Raw genomic sequence first — 21999 nt, forward strand, 5'->3', positions numbered from 1 at the left:
TTAATTTTCAATTTTGTTGGTTATTATTAACATTGGTAATAATATTAATTAGAATGTCAAACAAAAGTAGTTTCATATAGAGATTGTCAGAAATAGGCTACTAAATTTATTTATTTCCCACAAAAGAGTAGTAAAATTACCTCTAACTTCGATAAACTACCCTATTTAATAAAAAAAATTACAGTTTACGAACAATATACGAACAGTATACGAATAAACCTCACATATACTGTTTAGGTTTTAATTAGCTAATGTAGAGTAATGCTGTGTGACTATCCTTATTCAATACTTAATTTTTTATATCGATTTTGTGTACTTATTCACCAGTTCGACAATTCGACATTGGATTTATCTTTAATACTCATGGGTCTTCTGATTGGTATCCCTAAAAATCCTGGTTTAGTTAAATTTAGTTGTAAGTTCATTAAAAGAAGAGTGCTGAACAAACATGGATGGCCTAACAAAGTTATAACCATTTGTATAAACAACGTACCTTAAAATCCCATTCAACTTGAATCTACACATGGAAAAAATCTACAAGAATTTAAAAGGGTGAAACAAGAGCACCTTTGAAGAATGTGATGTATAAATCAAAACAGGATAATGTAGTGAGAAGATAAGTCGATCCTTGTGTTTTGAAATGGAAACCATCGCTTTCGAAAAATGAAATCTCGAGATAGAAAGCATACGTGATTTACAATAAAAAATATCAACGTAGTCTACTTGTTTAGTGCAAGTGTGGTGGTACGGGGTGGGTCGCACCCGGGCCCCGAGGGGTGGCGAGGAAAGCCGATGTTTGCCGAAGTTCCGCCGGGCCGTACAGCTACCAGTCGGTAGGAACCCCCCTTACTGTATACAACACGTACGGTTATATCGTTGTTGATGTTAAGTGCAAGTGATGGACTAGTGCTGATTGGATACCTCGTTTACTCAAAATGGTGTATGTGTTAGTGTGTGACGTCACCACCTACGTCATGGAGTGTGACTAGGCTGCAAGCTTAGGTAAGGAGTGGTGCATGTAACCAATATGTGAACGAAATGAGAATGTATGTGAATTGATGGGTTTTTGGTTTTATCAATTTTTTGCATGTCTGATTCGAAACAGTGTAGGAAGTTTAAAACATCTAAAACTTCACACAACTATTATACATATGTTAGTTAGTAATTGGGAGTATCCCCATAACATTTAATGTTAGAAAAGAACTCTCAGTGCATTATTAAAGCAGTTTTACATAACAATCTCAGTACACGTTATGTTAAATTTAAGCTTTCTTTAACCCCATAGTTACCCAGATATATAATATACGTATACAATAAATGAACTCACTAATTTTACCACAGTATATTTTAATACTTTTATATGGTTACTACCATCAACATTTTAGATTAACAGACATTTTAGGATTTTTTTCGTAAGTGTACTTATTTAATATAAAGTTTGATGATTTATATACACTATTCATAAAAACTTACCACTTATTGTACAGTATACGGATATTCTACTTAAATATCTACTATATATCAATAAATAACTAAATAATAGATTACCTGTTATGAGGTATGTTAGCTAAAGCCCACAGTTGTCCATTCAATGACAACGCTTTCCATATATATTTGATAACAAAATAAATAAACCACTGACGCAAATAGTAACTTGTTTTGCCCACATGAGATTATATCTACACGGATTTTAAAGGGACCAATCCGAGAATGTAATGTTGATGAAAATATTCAATTTTATTTCGTCAAAATCGCTAATGCTAATATTATATGAATTTAAACTTCATTAAATGAACAAGCAGCCGAAAATCAATCATTACGGATAACATTCTATATATCTATAAAATAACGTTTGAATTTCAGAAATATTTCAATTCATCACAGTAATTTGTAATTAACTGTTGCCCTAGTGATCAAAGTGATAGCATTACTGAATGCAATTTAATGCTATTTGACATATTTAGTGAATTAATTTAATGAAAATTTATTATGGAGTTTCGAGTTTTATTTGGTGAATTTATTAAAGTTCAATTAGGTTAAATCATTTGTGAAAAAGCTTGTTACATATTATTATTTTGGCATCCTTATGTATAGGTTTTCAAGATAAAACTATAATAACTTGAACAATTGATTGATCACATCCATCTTAATCTAAATCAATCTAAATCTACGGTGTTCGGTGGAATTTTATATGATTTTAAAAGTTAACAATAAAAACCACAACTAAAGAGTCCAATTAATTTTATACTTGAAAATATAATTAACGGTTTTTTTATAATTTGAAAAACAAATAATTTTTAAAAAATTTGAAAGATAATTAGAATTTTTTGTTTAACCAATTGAAGATGTTGAAAAAGTCAACAATTATTTTCAAGTTGTGGTATTTCAATGAAAATTGCCATCGACATAATCAATAAAAGTGTGATAGTAAAAAACTACATTGTTCATATCGGTTGACAAGAAATAGGAAAATGACACTATTATAATACTAAAATAGTAAAGCACATTTACAAAACGTAAAACCTTTAACCTTTGATAGGAGTAGTAAATCTGATTACCTATAATTATAATAGTGAGATCAATGAATTGTTACCATACAAATACAAATACAATCCAAATGATGTCCTTACTTCAGGTTTAATTTTGACATAAATTAGTTTTTCGATCGCCATGTCAACTATTTATCTTTTTAGCTACAACTACTATTTCACTTTTAATTGACTACTTATTTTTCAAATATACATTACTAGATGTAAGTCCTTTTTCAACTAAATCAATGCAACAGAACAATTTAGTATTCATGATCCTATAAAAGCTCAAAACCAACATTTTACACCCCTCTCTACAAATACCACCTTTTAGGAAAGATTGAAATGGGTCATAAAAATAGATTCAAACATATGGCGATAATGGAGAGGTTTGTAGGCCATTGACACGAGTAGCGGCTTCCATTTACAACATGACAATCCGACAATAAATGTGAAATATTATTTGCCCCGACCATCTCTCGGTTTTGGGGTGAGCGTCAAACTTCATATTGATCTTCAAGTGCTGGTGATATTTATTTTTTTATATTTTATACTTTTAGTGTGTCCACATTTATATATATATATATATATATTTACATGTTTTGTAAGTCAACATTTCTAAACCTTGATCCCATAATCAGGTGTAGGTCCAATAATGTTTTCACTCGGAATCAAACCAGCCATCTTCAAATTTCAAAAATTTATTTTTGTTATTATTAATTTTTTTATACCAATTGTTGGATTCTTTAACAGGCATAAACGATATGCTGATTGTCACTACAATATCGGATTGTTTTATTTTGTATTTTCCAATAATGTATATTGTTGTTCCAATAATGTTGTAAATTGTATAAAGAACCAAATTCAGAAACTATTGTAAAAAATCGTCTTTTCGTTTGTTTTTTCATAAGTCTTTACTCGCTATGGCTGGTTAAGTTGTTTACTAATTACTTTTTTTATCATTCTCTTAATAAGCATTACTAGATTTCCGGTTCTATTACAAAGATTTCTTGATACGTATTAAGGAACGTTCCAAATTTTTCGATGGGAAGAAGGACTAAATAAAAGAAACATGGCACCTTTAGATCGTAAAAGAGGAAACAAAGTGCTATGTTTGCTTATTAAGCTGTTATATCGCCCAAAGCGATGGGTGATTTCCTTAAATCGTGCTTCAATGAGGGGTTATGCTTTTCAAACATTATTCATGCCTTAAAGGAGCGTAATAGAATCAACAGTATGTACTTATTATAATCCAATCATTGTACACAGAGCTTGTTGGCCTATAGAGTAGAAATAAACATTTATTAATGTTTTCAATGGAATTACCCTTGAGTTTACATAAAAATACACCTACTAACATAGCATCAAAATCAAATTGTCAATCACCCAGATCAGATTTAAATCTATCCTAATTGCAGTTATTTTCCACTAAACATAACCGTTATTTTACTAAATACGTATATTTTCTTGTACATATCATGAGCATGATCATTGTAAATTAAGGACTTTCATTTAGCAATCCATGATTCAACCAAATCATTCACAACATTAATTTTAGGCCATGTGAAAGACGATAAAAGGTTAAGCTAACTGAGAGGTTTTTAAGTTACTAATACCATTTATACCTAAATACAAAAACAATAACGATAACAAATCCTAATAATATTAATGATTTTTTTATTACTACCACCATGGAGAGCGAGCTGGTTTAGAGGTAGAGCGTGGCACTTCGGTTCCTTAAGTCCCGGGTTCAAATCCCACTAAGTCATCAGTGGTTTTATATAAGTAACAATGCCGCAACACCTAGGTCTAGTCCAAAGTAATGTGAAAACGATCCCGAGATGGAGTCTAGAATCCTAGGGTATAGGAACAAATTAATATGTACCACCATCATTTCATTGAGACCTAGGATTGATGCTAAGTAAACTTAACAGGACCGTGCAATTGGCTGGATAAGCCAAACAAGTTGAATTACAGGCTGAAATAGATTAACAGTTAACGTTACTCCAAACTTTGGGTTAACTCTTTCAAACATAAATCTAAGCTTAGCTTCCCTCTAAGTAAACTTAATCACATTTCCAAACCTTTCATAAAAATAAAATCGTTTTAAAATACATCATGTTGAATAGATATACTCAATAACTAGATCACCATTTATAACATTCTATATTTATTAAGTAACATAACTTATTACTGTTCATAATGTTTCAATTTGGTTAAAAGATTTTAGTATCATAAATTCGATGCTTTTATTACTTGATGGACACTCTGTTCTTTTATTCATAGATACTTAAAGTAAGACAAATCTCTATTATCCATCTTCTAAGCGGTGTCAGGTTTATTTCACCACTAATCATGTATAGTATGGTATAGTATAATCATGTATAGTGTCCTTGTAATTGTGTTAGGTGAATCACCTTAAAAAAAATTTACTACAAGGTACAAACAAAATACACCCCACTCAGTAATTGATTAACAATTGAAATATAGTGTGGTAATTACGTGCATTGATTAGAGTTAGTAAAAGAGGTATTTACAAACACATACCGTTGAGTGTTTATCGTTGGTTTTCTAAAGAGAAAACAAACATTTTACCTCTTCATACCCGTTGAATTCTCGGAACGGTTTTCACTCTCTTAAAATGCAAATGAAATCTTCTTAGCGCCTTTCTTGTAAATGGATCATTCAAATTTCAAACCCATTACTCAGTAGAACGATATTCTAAATCTTATAATCAAGTTTTAATAATTAATTATTATAAATTTATATCGTTCAACTAACATCCTAAATACTTAGAAAATATTTGCTTGTAATGTAGCATAAAAGAGAAACAAATTTGATTACTTATTGTAATTGGGTATATTAAATTTTTATATCCATCAAAATTTCAGATATTGAATCAAATAAATTATTTCAGAACACTTTTATGTATATTAAAAACTTTAAATAAAATCTATTCATACATCATCTTACAACAATCTACGCTCCTCCACCCATGTTTGGGTTCAAATAAGCACCTAGGTTGTGTGATCTCAGTGATTGATAATTTCGGTATTTTTCGCGATTAAAGGATTTATCAAAGGTAGCCATCAACACGACTATAACTTGAATGTTTAGGGAAATTTCTACTTTAGTTAAAGGTTTAAGTTGTATAATAAATTCCTGTTTTATACAGTTTCCAAAGGTTTTGTTTTATGCAACATTTTTCACATAAAACAGCAACACGCTGCAATAAGCTAATTGTGTAAGCATCATATACTTAAATTTTACATTATTTGTTGCACTATTCAATGCTATACCATCCAAACTGTTTGAAGATTCGAACTCCATTCTTCAAGGTGTTGTATGTGTAAAAACACAAACAAAAACTAATATAAAAGTTAACTGTGTATGGAATGAATACAAAATAAACTGTATGAATGAATTGAATTAAGTGGATGTTAAAATGTACGAAAACACTTGAACATATACTTCATGATCCCATAACAAAATCATGGAATGTGAAAAGTTTACACGGTGAACGAGACAAATGAATGTGAAGTGCTGACCTTTGATGTCAGATTCTTAAGGGAGACCTCAGAACGTGTGTTAACGGGCCAAACACAACATCTGAATAATACTCACTCTCTAACCCCCGCTGATCTCACCAGATTGACAAGCGGCTCTCTTTAGTCTTGTTTTTCTCACATTCATCCACATTTTATTATAAAATTTGATGTTAGAGTAAAGCATATTTGCTTACAATGAAGATTTATTTCCCCAGATGTATCCAATTGTTTATACTAGTATTTTTGAATGATTAAATTGTTTAAGTTCAGAGAATTGTAAATAAAATAATAATTATAGGAGTTTATGCAACGACTGAGTTAAGTCTTTAACCCACTCGTTAAAATTGAATAACACTCTATAAGGCTTGTACCTTTAATTTTCTACTCGTGTTTTAAAGGCTAATTGAATAAATGAATATATTTCCTATACTACAAAACAGTAAACAATCATAATAACTGCACGAGTTGCACACTACTTTGCCTACGTCCGTTTTTTATTACTTACAACATTTAACAATCACTACTCATAACGTCTACGAATGTTTTCGTTTGTGACCTATCATTGCCACTGATTTAATGCAATGACTCATAGTCTCACTCTTTGTATACTCAATTAAACATATAACATTTGTTAACATATAAACATATAAAATTACAAATAATCAATTGGTGTTAACATATGATAAGTTGATGTTGGAGGCATTAAAATGTTTTTTCTCAATCCTTGAATTTTTTGTCCAAACTTGTACTGTAAAGTAACAAAAAAATGCTGTTAGATGAATCTTTCAATTCTAAGAACAAAATTGAAAAACGCTAGTTAAAAAAATGATCGTAGGTAAGAGTAATTACCACATTATTGTAAATGGTGTATACTGAATTAAAGCATGTAAATAAAATAAAATAAAAATAATGTTCTTTGTCGCAACTGTTGATTGAGGTAGTTTTAATGGCAGATAAAATTCAACTAAATTGATCAAAACAAAACCCATGCTCTTAGGTAAATATTTGCGAGTCGAAGAACAAAACTTAAAAGTCTAGTAAAAAAAAAAAATTGTCGTAGGTAAATAATCGTCTTCGTTTCAACTGTTGATTGATGAACTCTATTGTAAAAGTGTCACAAGCACCAAATCTAAAATTTTGGTCTAAGCTTAAAAGGTTCATTGGTTTCAATTGCAGAAAAAATCCAACTAAATTTATTAAACACTATGTTGGAATGTAGTGAGCAGTAATAGAGGTGATATAGGGACAACCGTACTGATTAAAAGCCTCAAAGTAAAAACTGTGAGTCCAAAAAAGAGGATTGCAGTCATTAAAACTTCACACCTCAGTTTTCACAAAGCTTCTACAAGTCGTTTACAAGTAGATTGCAACCGAATCTCCTTTCTAGCTTCATGAAATTCACTTTCCGGTCACGAGGTAAAAATATACATACTAATCTTATCTTATAAAACTAATCATATTAATATTATAAATGTGAAAGTTTGTGTGTTTGTTTGTTTATTTATATTTTTGTTTGTTTGTTTAAAGTTCAATCACGCCTTAACTACTGGTCAGATTGGGCTAAAATTTGGTACGATGATAGCTCACATTCCCGATTAACATAGACATATTCTTATCTCAAAAATCCTTTTGAGCTTCGCCCCAGTGGCTCTGTAGCTCCCCATGTTAACCTTACTAGTACTCACATTTACAACGAATTTATGAATTGTGTAAGCTGTTCCAAGTACACAATTTGTTTCTATGATAGTAAATAGCATTAAAAAGTTATAAGGCTTACCAACCGAGTGCAGTACTATTTTTTCCATTTATAACAAAAGCTATTTTGAACAATAACTACCAACAAAAAGCTGTGTTACACAATGAGAACTTTACTTTTTCTGTTGTTTAGGTGCAGTGGTAGGACATTATGGCTATGGTAAGATGGGTATGGTAGGCTATGTTAGTATGGTACTATACTATAGCATACAGTAATTAAAAAAAAAACTATATTTTCGTAAACCATGTCCTCATCCATTGCAAATTTTTATACTTATAAGCCAACCCCGTACGAAGGACGTGTATCTCTGCTAGTTACAAAAACTTAATACATACACTAAATAGCCATACAAAAAAACATAAATATATATTTAAATACTAGCATTACTGTATTACAAATATTATAAATATTTCTTTATTGACTGCAATTCATTAAATAAGGTTAGTAGTGCAATTGAAATATGTGTACTTATTATAACTACTTTAGTCTTTTTAACGTTTTAAAGTATTAATTGCAATTTAAATTATCTGGTGCCAGGTGTAGTAGTAGGAAGAGTAATTTAGTAAACTTATGTCCAAATTTATATTGAAATAGTGGATAAAAATCCTTTTTCAATAAAAAAACCGACAGTTTTAAGGGAAAATTTTAGTTAAATCCACCCAGGGTTGAAATTCTCTTAGGCAACAGGTTTGTTATGGTGGGGGTATTATTATATTTTTTATTTCTAGTTATAAACGCAATGATATAGTGAATAAGTAAGGAAACCTATTAAGTATGAAATAGTTATTTGCTTAACTAGTGTGAGAAGTGGCACTTTGCTACACACGAGAGAAATGTTACACATTATACATTTCTTACAGTTACTTTAAAGCACATAAATAATTTGTCTTACAGAAACTATCAACGCATTTTTAGGTTAGGTTAAATCCTAGCGTTGAACGAAATGGGGAACGCTGCACCATCTGATCATTGTATATTTATGTGTTGCCAAACTATCAACTGTACACATATTAATATTAAGTGTCTAATAAAAGCACACTGTTTTGTGTTGTTTGGCTGTAATTCTGGATTGCGGCAAAAATATAGTGCGGAAAACATAAAATGAGTGCGACCAAATACAACAATTAGCGACTTTGCGTGCTATAATCAGTGCTAGAAAGCTCACTTTGTCAGGTCACCGTAGGAAATGGTTATTTGTGCAACTAGTGAGCAAAGTGAGCAATTGACTCACTCGAGAGAAATCCTTACTCACGAGCCGTAGGCGAGTGAGGAATGGTTTCTCGAGTGAGGCAATTGCACTTTGCACTCGAGCTGCACATTATATTTTTCCTACAGTTACAATAAAAAAAAATTAGTAAAGAAGCGTGACATATTTTTACACAGAAGTGAACTTTTAATATAACATTTAATGATCAACACGATCAACAACAGTACAACTGCTGATCAGCTGATTTACAGCAATGCTGCCAACGTATTTCGCGCGCAAACAACCTTGTCTGCATGTTACGCGCTCACTATTTCGTGCCTTCACGTTGCAAATCTGGAGTGAGACAAAGTAATTAGAGTGAGACAATGTTAACATTGTCTCACTGATGAGCGAATTGGCCACTTTGCTTTCTCAAATCAGTGATAGAACATGTACATTGTTAGGTAACTGTAGGAAAAATAACATTTCAATCTTTTGCATGAACTATTTAAAACAGACTGGCCTACATGTTCAACAAGTTTGAAATATGATATTTATTCACTTTGACAACCTGCTGTAAAACTGTTACAACTAAGTTATCGTATTTTTGACAAGTTTTAACCCAATATATCACACTTTGTCATTCGATTTTGGGTAACTTTTGTGACGGAAGTCAACGTCTCTGACTTGAAATTGAATTAAACACAGAGTAGCACTGCTCGCCGTCCCTACTCTATAACCTAATGCAATTATATTGACAATCATATATGGCTAAACATTGATTAGATTTGGTTGTAGAGTAAATCAATTTAATTTTAAAGTTTAACCGCAAGATTTTATGATCATAAACACAAATTAATTAAAATTAATGCATTTTTATATTATAATCCAGCAGAAGATGAAATAACGTAAATAGGTTGGCAGATTGGGTTTTGAGCACATCTCCTAAAACGCCTTTAACGGTAAACTTACTAAACCCAATGCTAATTAAAAACCCAATTAATTAAAAATCCTCGCTTCATTATTAAGTAAAGTATAAATAATGAAGTAGATAATGATTACTATGAATAAATTTAATACAATTGTTTATTTCTCGTTTTATAACATCACATCCACTGGAACAAGGTAGTCATGTATAACTTTCTTGATCCAATCGAATTTTAAATGTGCCTAAGTAGTTGAATTGCATATATAACTTCTAATAAAAACTCTCGTGTTTTCCATTATTAAGTTATATTAAATCATGGTGTATATTATTGTATATTTATAAAAAAACAAAAGTAATGGTATTTGTAAATGATATTTAACACGCTCTTAAAATGTTATAGTGTAGGTAATTAAAATGTGCCAAGCTCTCCAAAGAGTTACCATAAAATGTTCTTTGTAAATAGTTGGGGTTTATTGCAATTATAATATACAGAGTAGAATGCTTTTCAATTAGATCCAACAAATTTTCTTAAATGTAAAAATTATTTTTGGAAAGAAACTGCATATAAGTAATACTATCAATGTCATATTGTTTAAACATTTACAACTTGACAAACCTAATTACCTAAAAGGCTTATAACTATTCATTACTTAATAAAATTATTTTTACATCAACTTGTAACTTATAACATCCAAAATGAGAAATGTCATAAATAGCTAGTTATAATCCTGTTTTATGGATAAGGGGATACTTTTATATTATTTACAATTTGTTTCGGTAATTTAGTCAAATTCAAACACATCTTTATGATACGTAAATTGTACTAAGTTCAACGTAGATTTTAAGTGTATATAAACATTTACAGTTCAATACAACCTGTAAAGAACTGATGAATAATTTACAAAAATAAAAAAAAATGTCTCATAATGTATTTACTAATCCTTGTTTACTACATACCCTACATAAATGGCATACATTAACAAAATTGCTTTTTTTTTTATTTAACTTCTTGATCTGCATCGTACGTGTTATTAAGTTACCTAAAAAACTAAAATATTACGTCTAATCACACTTGTAATAACATATTTACACTTACACTGTTGACTCACAAGTAGGTAAATGCATATACAAGTTGGTAAGTGGTGATCTATTTCGATTGGACACTCCAATCATCATCAGACCTCCGCCTATTGGGTCTGATGATTGGAGTGTCCAATTGAAATCGATCACCACTTACCAACTTTTATATGTATTTACCGTCTTGTTAGTCAACAGTATAAGTGTAAAAATATTATTATAAGTGTTTTTAGACGTATATTTTTTTAGTTTTTTCAGGTTATTATTATACACTATACTATCTATTGTTTTGAAACAAAAATGTCAATTACAAAATATAGTTTTTCATCATTAGCTAAACCAGGAAATATTTAGATTTTAAAACAATAAAACGGTGCTTTCAAATACTGTCTCATAATTTGTACAGTAATAAAAAAATAAATAAATAAAATTTCTAAGCTTTTGCTGCACAACACATATGAAGCAGTGTTTCCAACACTCGTAATATGCTTCTGACACGGTCGGCCACATGAAAGGGTCGTATTGGAATGGAAGCGGTGTAAAAGGGATGCGGTGAGGGGTGATTTTGAGGGGGCGTGGAATACCCTGTAATACCCTCTCCTGTATTGTAAAGTCATCAAAAGTCCCTCTTTCTGAACAGAATCATGGTGCATTTCCGAGTCTACATGCACATGGAATTATAATTGGATTGATGTATGACTACGTGTAAAAATTATTTTTAAAATATAGAAAATTTAATTTGCTTAGTTTTAAATGGGAAAATTATTTAAGTGTACTTGTGTTGTATTCTATTTCTATCGGGAGTAACGTTAAACGTATTTCATTTACTTTTAACTACTATAACGTACAAAGTATTGACTACCATAAAGAACCACTTTTTTCGTACACTTAAACAAATAGTTAATACAAAAAAGGTTATTAACGTTATATGAAACCCTATTTCTGTTATTGTAGTCACAAATGAAATTTTGTTATGCCTGTTAAAACTTTAGGACTCTGATAACAAACCAAAATGCCATTTAATTCACCAATAACCAATAATTAATTAGTTTATTAGTTTACTAGTTTTTATTCATTAGTTATTTACCATTTTAATTAGTTTTAAATAGAACAATAATTTAAGTTTACTTGTGATGTATTCTATTACTATCGACAGGAACAATAAATGTACTATTTCACTTACTTTTAACTACTATAACGTACAAATATAGTATTGACTACCATAAAGAACCACTTATTCGTACACTTAAACAAATTGTTGTTACAAAAAAACTTATTAACGTTATAAGAAACCTTATTTCTGACGTGGTAGTCACAAATGTATTTTTTTATGCCTGTTAAAACTTTGGGACTCTTTTAACACTTCAAAATGCCATTTAATGCACCAATAAACATTAACGTAAGTGTTAATTTCGATCCCATGGCGGAAAAGAGATCAGTGTTCTTTTGTTTGAATTGACCTCTCTCCTTTATCCAGTTACTGAAAGGTGTTAAACCTAATTTCCCAAAGTTCACGATGTGTTAGAGAAAAGCGTTAGGTCTTTAACTGTCAACCCAAACAGATCAAAGAAATCGAATTATTAACGTATGTGTTTTTTTTAATCATGTTTACTTTTCTACTTCCTATTTCATATTTTATATTTAGTTTTTCCCTTTATATACGAGGTGGTAAATAACAATTCTCCTAAATGTCCAGACTTCGCTTCAACGTAATGTTTTAAAGTAAAATGGTATTTAATCGTTTAGTTGTCAACAGGAAGAATCAGATTCTGTAATCGATAAAAGTAATTAAATAGACGTAGAGAATGAGTTCTGATGTTAAGGCGAATCTAAATGTAAATCAAATCAGTAGTTGACATTTGAGAATAAATCTGATAAAGATAACTTTTAAGGGTCGCATCCTTTCATACTACTTTAAACTATGAAGTGGCATATTTATTTAATAAATAAAAAATATGTGTTATAAAACAATGCTTTATGAACTTTTGAAATAAGTTTTATATTGGACGTATTGTAATAGGTTGAAAATGTTTAATTAGTTCAAAGATAAACTAGGATTTAAAACGTAGCCTATGACAATGATGTTCTATGTTATAAAAATAGCACAATAAATTAAATTGTATGAAATAAACAAAATCTTTCTACTTATTAACGCATACGAAGATCCCAGATAAAAGAGGGAAAACTTCTAACCGCAAAATAAAGCTTTTAGGGTGAATTATATATTGAATTCATTTGATTAAATGAGCTGCCACAAGCTATAATTTAAAATAAATGATTACTTGTGATGTGAGGATTTATTAGTTTTCAATTAATTTACGTCATTCAATTATGTGATTCGTTACCTTTTTGTTGTGTAAGCGAAATAATTAGTGCATTATTATATTATGTAACTATATAGCTATTTCATGCTTGCAAAGTTCTGAAATTTACTGCCACCATAAAACTTCTCGGGTGGTCGATTATTTATTATTTTTTTGCTGAAACATATTTATTTGCTGTTCACACAATATTAGATAAAATTATAGTAAATAAATTTGTTTTGCGATTTTTGACTATACTGATTCAAATTACTAAAATAAATCTTTAAAAGGAGTAGTATGGTATTGTTTATGTTAAATACAAATTTCATAATGTTTAATTCTTGACCTATTTATTATTAGAAAATTATTACTTGGTGAGTCTGTGGCCAAGTCAACAGAGTCACTGACTTCGGGCCCAAGGCAGTTATGTCATCGGTTCGGTGGTTCGGATCTGCCACTACTTTTTATCCCGCTGATGTACCAACTTACCCCTTGATTTGCTGGATATATTCAAAGCACAGGTCCAGAGCCTATGTGGACGGACAAATGCAAGGTTAAAAGAGGCTGCCAACCGCTTAAAAATAAATTAAAGAAAACACTTTAAATAATTAAACCCATAACATATAGAAACAGAGGTAAAGGACATAATGAACGATTTCATTACCCAGTATGATACTTAGTGATACCTTGTGAGTAATCCAATATAAACCTATTACCACTATCATCGTTCATATTAAATAAATTTATATTATGTAATAAAAATTAATAAATTAAATAATTATTATAAAATAAATATTAAATAAATAAAGAAATTAAATAAATTTTATTTACCACCTTGTTAAAACAGAATAGGTGTAAATATATATTTCAATTGTAAATTGACGTATTTTATTTACTTTAAGTAAAATTAATAACAATATTAATACGCTGATTAAGAAGCTATATAGGTAAGTAAGCTATAGCATAAAAATGAAAAATTTAGTTACACTTATACCAGCAAGTTTGAAGTTTAGTTAAGTTGTTATAACCTCCTTTATATTTAGTAGCAGAAATATACAAAATTTTTGATGAATTAAAAGATTTATATACAGGGTATTCTGTAAGTAAACAGCCAAACTATTTTGACCCATATAGCCAATTCCCGGAGTTTTGCTATTTACTTATGGGGCACCCTGTATATTTGAGAGTTATGAAATCCCTTCAAAATTGAGAAATGTAAAAGTGAACCTTCTTATTAACTTTTCGTTGGCGATGAAAGGAAATCAGCCAGTGACCTGAGTAATTGATCCTAGAGCCACCTTTTTACCTCTTTTATAAAGAAACCCTCGAAATAAAGACCGATTTGAGTGTGGCAATTTATACGGTTAAAGGATTTAACCTTCTATCACGTAATTGATATAAAGAATGTGTTTTAATAAAAAAAAAAAAAATACTAACATATTAATTAAATATACAAAAAAATTTTTATAACATTATTCATCCAGTAGTTACAGTAAAATTAGTCCATATGTAATATCAAGGTAATAAAAATAATATAGACCCATTTTATAACAAAACTATAAAACGCATTGAATGTTTATGTCTAATGTTAGTTCACCATATTTTAAGAAATGGTTAGCAAAAAAAAAAAAAAAATTTTTGGCAAGATCCGTCATCAAAGCTATGCACTTTTTGTAAAATCCTGTTTTAATATTTTATTATGTTATTTTTGCGCTCCGATGAAAACAATCAAAGAAAGTTTATTATGAATTTATGTTTAAAAATAGTAAATGTAACCTGTTGTTTATAGAATGTAGAGGACAATTATTAGCATCGTTTTACTGTATGCTCCTACCTACTAACTAGGGGAAAGAGTTGGTCTAGTGGTTAGAGCGCGGGACTTCGGTCCTTGGGTCCGGGTTCAAATCCCGCCAAATCAAAAATTGATTTTATCCAAGAGATAATGCTACAATCCCTATGTCTAGCCTGAAGTAATGTGAAAAACAATACCAGGCTCGTGCCTAGTGTCCTGGAAAAAAAAACTACCTACTAACTATAATATTGACATGTTTAACTCCAATAATTGTTTTTAATGTGCACCAACATCAATTCCAGTAAACAATACAGCTACACAAAGCAAATTACCATTGTTTAGTTACTTAATTAATTGTTGTTGCTCTCTATAGACGAATCACTATAGATAAATATTATCTTTGTATAATGAATTGGTATTTTGTTAAGCTTCATGTGATTGTTGTTTCAAATAATAATGGATATTAGTAATCGTGCTAAGGTCAAATTGAAAATATAATTTATGTCAATTTAAATTTTTTATTTTTAAACAATAATATCGCATTGTTTTCGTAATTGATATACAGTTTACTAATTAATTGTTGCAAAAGTTTATTATTTACATCCAAACAGCCATAACTCGACAATTATACCATTATTTTCAGGTTGACGAAAATGTTTGGTAATATGTCGAAACAGCTTTGCCATCTCTTCTTAGAATTTAAAATTGTAGGTCGATTTGGTTCATCGCTTTAAACGTAAACGAATTAGGCTGTTAAATATCTCAGCACTTTGCTGCAAGACTGTTGGCTCTATAAAGGGGGTCAGCCAAACCAATTAACACTGAAGTATGTTTTTTTCTGCGATAAAAAGTGTTTAACGATTTGGCTTTAACACGTAAATGGTATATACAAAAATAAAACTTACTTATGAAATGCTCTTTGTAGAAAAGAGTACAGCCTAATTTATCTATTCATATCAAACTAGTTTAAAAGAAGTATACAATTTTGTTATGTAAAATAAGACTTAAGACTCTACATACATTGTATTGCATACATAAATCGATATAAATCCATGCACTGGTAGACACGAGGTTTTCACAGGATTCTGTGCCATAAAAGAACGCCTTTTGATCACTTTACAATACTGAAGAATGTGGTTTTCCACCCCTCCCCCTCCGTGACCACACAACCCCCATTCACAACACCCCCTTTACATTGCTACCATTCCAACACGATACGACTCTTTCATATAGCTGACCGTGTGAGAGGCGTTTTACATGTATTTGCACGGAAAAATGCTTTGTATGTTGCACAGGATTGTTAAGCCAAGATTTTGTTATAGATTTAAATGATTTAGGTATTTCAAAATCCGGGATTACAAATTAAAAAAGTGGTCTAAGCTTTTAAGGAGTATGACCTGACATATTATTCGAACTTTTGAACGGATTTCACATACACTATTTCAATGAAACTTTCCTTGGTGAGTGATCTATAACTGATAATTTCCTAGCCTCATGTACCCATAAATGAACATAACAAATAGATATGACCATGAAACTATAATTAAACAATTCATAGTTTAATTTGTGTTAAATATGACACTCTTACAACATAAATTTTTCTTTACCCTTTAAATAATTTTCTGTTTGATATCATATACTTTTTTCAAAAAATGTTTGTCGTGTAAATACTATTTTACACACCGTAAAGAAAACAATACATACGGATTGTGATTTTTTGGGAAAATGAGCAGATGGTTCACAAGTTTCGGTAACATTCTAAGTATATCTTTGGGATACAAAGGTTAATAAAAAATGTTTTAATTTACCGTAATACCCTATGATAAAACAGTCATAATTAATCCGTGATTTTCAGGACTATTTCAACATAAATTCAACTATATCTCAACGCTATTAAATTGAAAATGGAATATTTGTCACACAATTTTTAAAAATGCTCGATATAATTCGCGTGTTCATTTTGTTTTAATCAGGTACTTAAATTTTGTTCATGCTAAACCCTTGTCATAGTACTTTATGGTTTAGAGTGACATATACGTACACTTTAGATGTAAATGCAATACAAATGCAAAAATAGGTCGTATCCCGCTCAATGACCAGTTAAAACAACAGATAAACAGCTTTAACTGTAATAAATGTAAGTTACTCAGTAATTGTAATTGTTTATGAGATATAGCCAGGGGTTGAATTAGGCTTTGTTGTAATATTACGAATGGGCACTTAGCTTAATTATAGCCATTCTGAAGAAAGTTATCAAAAAAGTTTGGTTTATTAATATTTCAAACGTGTTCGAATAAATTTGAATTTCGTGTTTCGTAGTAGCTAGAAATCTTATCTTTCATTGTTGAAACGATTTATTTAGGGTTTTATCGTAAAATTGAGCCTCAATTTAAATAATTCTTTCACCAAAAAGCAACAGAATTCGTTTTCGTGGCACACTGAATGGTAAATGCAAACATCATGCAACATCTGCATTATTGGGTAAATCCACAGTTAATTGCGTATAGTTTGTTTCTGATTTATAAGTCGATCCTGTATATATTAATTTATTTTGACAGCAAAGACCATTTTTACAATAATTTTACACTGTCAAACATGCGACGAAATGTTTTTAAATGCTGATAAATATTGTGCAGATACATACAATGATACATGCAAATAAGAATTTTCAATGAAAATGACGTGCGGTCGTAATAACAATGAAGAGTGATTGTTTTAAAGATAATAATTAAGTAACATACTCGTGATTATAGAATGAAAGAGGATGTGGGGGAACTTAACCAAACACTGCAAATTGTTGTCGTCGAACAAGTATACTGTAGAAATGTAATTAAGTCTTTTACTGGTAAAGGAACCCATGAAAGTTGCATGAACACCACACTTCCTATAGTCACTCTTATTTTGCTTTTCTTACAACAGTGTAAACACAAAAACAACTACAATATATGTAACAGTTGTGAAGTGGTAACAGTTGAGATGTTGTCACGTAAGCAAGTAGGCATTAACTAATCTCCTCGTTCACATCTCACTACTTTTACAACCCGGAAATAACAGTGAAAACACAACCGTGAAATGTGACAACTACAATATATATAACAGTTGAGATGGAGTCACTTAAGCGTTCTGCAGAAGAGGTTCATTAAGACAACTCCTCGTTCTTACTACTTCAAAAAAATAACAGTCTACTAAAATTCAATAATAACAGTCACAACACTAAACGATTGCTTTCAATATAACAGTTAAAGTCAATTATTTCTTGCTAATATAAATATCAGTGGAAATATAGAAGTAAAATTGTTTTACTACTGTAAGTATTTCACAAAGAAGTATTTATATCACGGGCATTTCAATTTAAATTAAACACGTTGCATATGAGCTGGGGAAATGATCATTTGCTTGACATTTCCTCTTGCGACTTGCTCATTACAGTAATGGCGCGGAAATAACTGTGACAAAACGTAATACTTGGTAGCTGTTGGTTATGTACAAATATGTACTCAAATGAAAACAAGGAAGGACCCATAAGAAAATAGCACATCTTTCTCACATTTTTCTAGATATTTTATAATGTTCAGTATAGTATTCAAACAGTACTGAACAATTATATAAATATATATATGGACATTTAGATTAATGAAAATTAGCTAATGAACAGTTAAACATTTTGTCAATCTTTAAATATACTATACAGAAAGAATTTCCTACCTCAAAATAGTTGGCAATTAGGTAATCAAAATTATCAACTTACGTAGCCTTTTTTGTCAATGATTTACAATCTGACTGTGGTGAAGTGTAATTGTGTTATAAAATCGGAACAAGTAAATTACAGTTGTAGTTTGAACGGTTAAAAAGGAAGCTAGTCAGCTGAATGTAAAACACATAACACAACGAATTCAGAAGCTTTACCCTTTAGAAATAAATATTCGACCCTGCAATAGATGATAAGCTTTAAATTAAATCCTCAATAATAAAAATCGGTATATTAAAGCCGAGCAAAAAGGAATGTTACACAAAAACACTTCTTGTATTAAGCATATGGATTATCGAGATAAAGAACTTTTGGTAAATTCAAGGCAAGTAAATTCTTTTTACAATTCATATGACCAAATACACGTTTTTTACGAACCAAAATTGTAAGGGTATCGCATGATTCACATAGAAAGTAAGAAATGAGCTGAAAAGCTGGTTAAATTAGAATGGGATTGACGTAACAATAGAGACCATTACAAAAAGAGACCATTTAATTTGCATTTAAAGAGAGTAAAGAGTTTTAAGTCGACGTTTAGAGAGTTTTTGTCGACGTTTTGACGTTTGCACCACCATTACCAATTATATAAGAGACAATATGTTTTACCATTCTACACGCACTATTTTACACGCACTCTAATTTCATGAATTCAATAGGATACTCATAGGTAATCAGGATAAATATATTTTTAGCATTAAATGAACGCTTTATTTATATAAAATATCAATTATTGGATAATTGTTACAGTTTCTGCAGTAAATTGCTTGTTACTGGACCACGTAGACTTAAGAGTAGAAAGCTCTCAATTACATTGTTTGCCCCGAGAGAAGTGGTTAAACTAAATGAATTCCGTGCAAACGTTGTATAGTGTGGGCTTACTCTCCGTGGCGCGGGAGAAAAGTTAAATAAAGTTTTAACTTGTTGGTAATTACATTTTACACAACTCTGTTGAATTTAATTACAGCTGTGTGCAGTTTTAAATTAAAAAAAAGAAGTTGTGTCTGTTCTTAATTTACGTTTATATCAAAGATATTTTCATGAAATTCAAAGAAAAGTTGTTAAATATTATAAAATAATTTTAACTAAGAATAATGAGTATCATTATCATGATGATAATATTTTATCCAAACAAGGTTCCAATGAAAAAAATAATTGATTTTATTGATAATTGATTGAATTTTTGTAGTTGATTGATTTACTGTTTAAGTTCAATACTTCTTATTCATTAAGTTTAACGAGAGAAGAATATAACATCATTAATAGTTTGTTAAGAAAAGTGGTTTTATAGTAATCATAATATTCATATTAAAAAAAATTAAAAAGACAAGAGGTGACCATCATAGGTAGTTTTTATTCTTCTAGAAAATGATTACCGACTTGTATAATTCTTTTGGATAAAAGGGTTAATATAATCTTTTGATGACCTAGTTGTATAGCTATTCGAGCATCATGTCACACGTACATTAAAGACAATAAAACTCATAAGTTGTATATTAAAAATATTTGTAAATCAGCAGTACAAAAATGCACTATATTAGTGTATTATTTCCATTAAAATTAAATTTTATAGTAACTTATAAAAAAGATATACTATTAAAGTTTTTCAATTTTTGTTTATTAGTCAAGTTAAGACATATTAATAATGAGAATATTTAATTTTTTATGGTAAATTGATTATATTACATCACAATGCACAATACACAAAATTAAAATTTTTAAAAATATTGTTTGAATCTAAATGTCCCTAGAGTCAGACTAAGAGGTAAAAAATACAGTCCTAATTACAGATCATAATACAGGATAAACATAAACTACACATAAATATTGTTTTATACTTTTGCTAGTCAATGACTTGGGAGAGAATTTTCGGCCCCCAAGTCAAATTCTGTTAAGGGATTCTTAAAAAAAAAATAATAATAAGATAGAGATAAAATAAAATTGTCAGAGTTAAAAATTAAATATTGTGATCCTCCCATTTTAACAGTATTGGAAATGTATTTAATGAAATACCATACTTGACAGAAAATGCTTTCCGGTGATTGGATTAAAATATAGAGCTATGAATCATTGGAGATTTTTTATGTAGGATTAAAAAAACGTAGTTTAACAAGGGAAACAGTGAGGCTAAAGGTTATTAAGCAGGGATTAGTAACAAAAGTTAAGCCACCTTTGTTCTTGCAGGGTTTTAATCAGTTACGGTGTGGCAATCTGCTTGTTCAGTTCTATACATTTGTACTAAAGAGTTTCGGCAGCGTTTACCTAGATTATGAGAACTGTTTATGTAACTTATTAATTAATTAACATATTAATATGTACTTAAACACTTTTTTCCCATTATTAAATTGCATGATATATAAACTGCCATTATAAAATATATGTAATTAATTTAAAAATGAAATGTTTCATAGTATAAAATTATAATTTTAACACAATACACAAATCACTAAATACACTAATCAGAAATAGTCAGCATAAATCAGTATTGTTATTCAATAATAAGTAAACTAACGTGTAAAACATTAATAAGCTATGTTAAAAACAGGAAAGTTAGACAGACGATTGATTCTCTGAATACCTTTTTAAGAATAACCAAATAGCTCATTATTATGGTAAAATTTAACTCTTACAACTAATCAAGTACACACAGATAGTTTATTTTTTCATCTTCTTGTTGTTTACAATCAAATGTTTCGGCGAATATTTTGCTTTTATATCTTCCAGTACATATTAAATACTGTACTTAAGTTTATAACACTTTAATATATCCTACCTAAACAACACACAAAAAATTACTAGTATCAATTTAGATTAAAATAATAAGCAATGAAGTATGCTAGAAATGCACACTCCTAGTCTCAGCAGAAGTAGATCTAAAGCAAGCATCACCTTTAAGGATACGTTTGTAGGATACAGCTTTAATGAAATTTATTTGACAAATTTATGTTTACTGTGAAACTTTGAACCTTAAAAACAGGGTTTATCGTAAAAGTTAACCAGAAAACTCAAGAACAAGCTGCGATGGCTCCCCGGAGAGCTTAAGTTGCCACGTGTGATCCCAGAGATGAATTGCACGAGTTGGTGCCACCTTGGGTTTCACCTTCCCTTCTTTGAAGCTGCTTAAAACCGAGGTGAA

At 29.9% G+C, this 21999-nt stretch overlaps 1 protein-coding gene across 3 annotated transcripts in view; it reads left to right on the forward strand.

Moving 5' to 3' along the window:
- The first annotated feature begins 843 nt into the window (after nt 1-843).
- LOC128999703 (neuroligin-1-like) overlaps nt 844-21999 on the forward strand; it is a 231835-nt gene continuing 210679 nt past the window's right edge. For all 3 annotated transcript variants that reach the window (XM_054426339.1, XM_054426340.1, XM_054426341.1), the window contains exon 1: nt 844-1002. The gene's annotated coding sequence lies outside the window, so the exon portion shown is untranslated. The remainder of the gene's footprint in view (nt 1003-21999) is intronic.

This window comes from Macrosteles quadrilineatus, unplaced genomic scaffold (assembly GCF_028750875.1).
Source record: "Macrosteles quadrilineatus isolate MER2022 unplaced genomic scaffold, UCM_ALF_1.0 Scaffold_8__2_contigs__length_117827958, whole genome shotgun sequence".
Lineage (NCBI taxonomy): Eukaryota > Metazoa > Arthropoda > Insecta > Hemiptera > Cicadellidae > Macrosteles > Macrosteles quadrilineatus.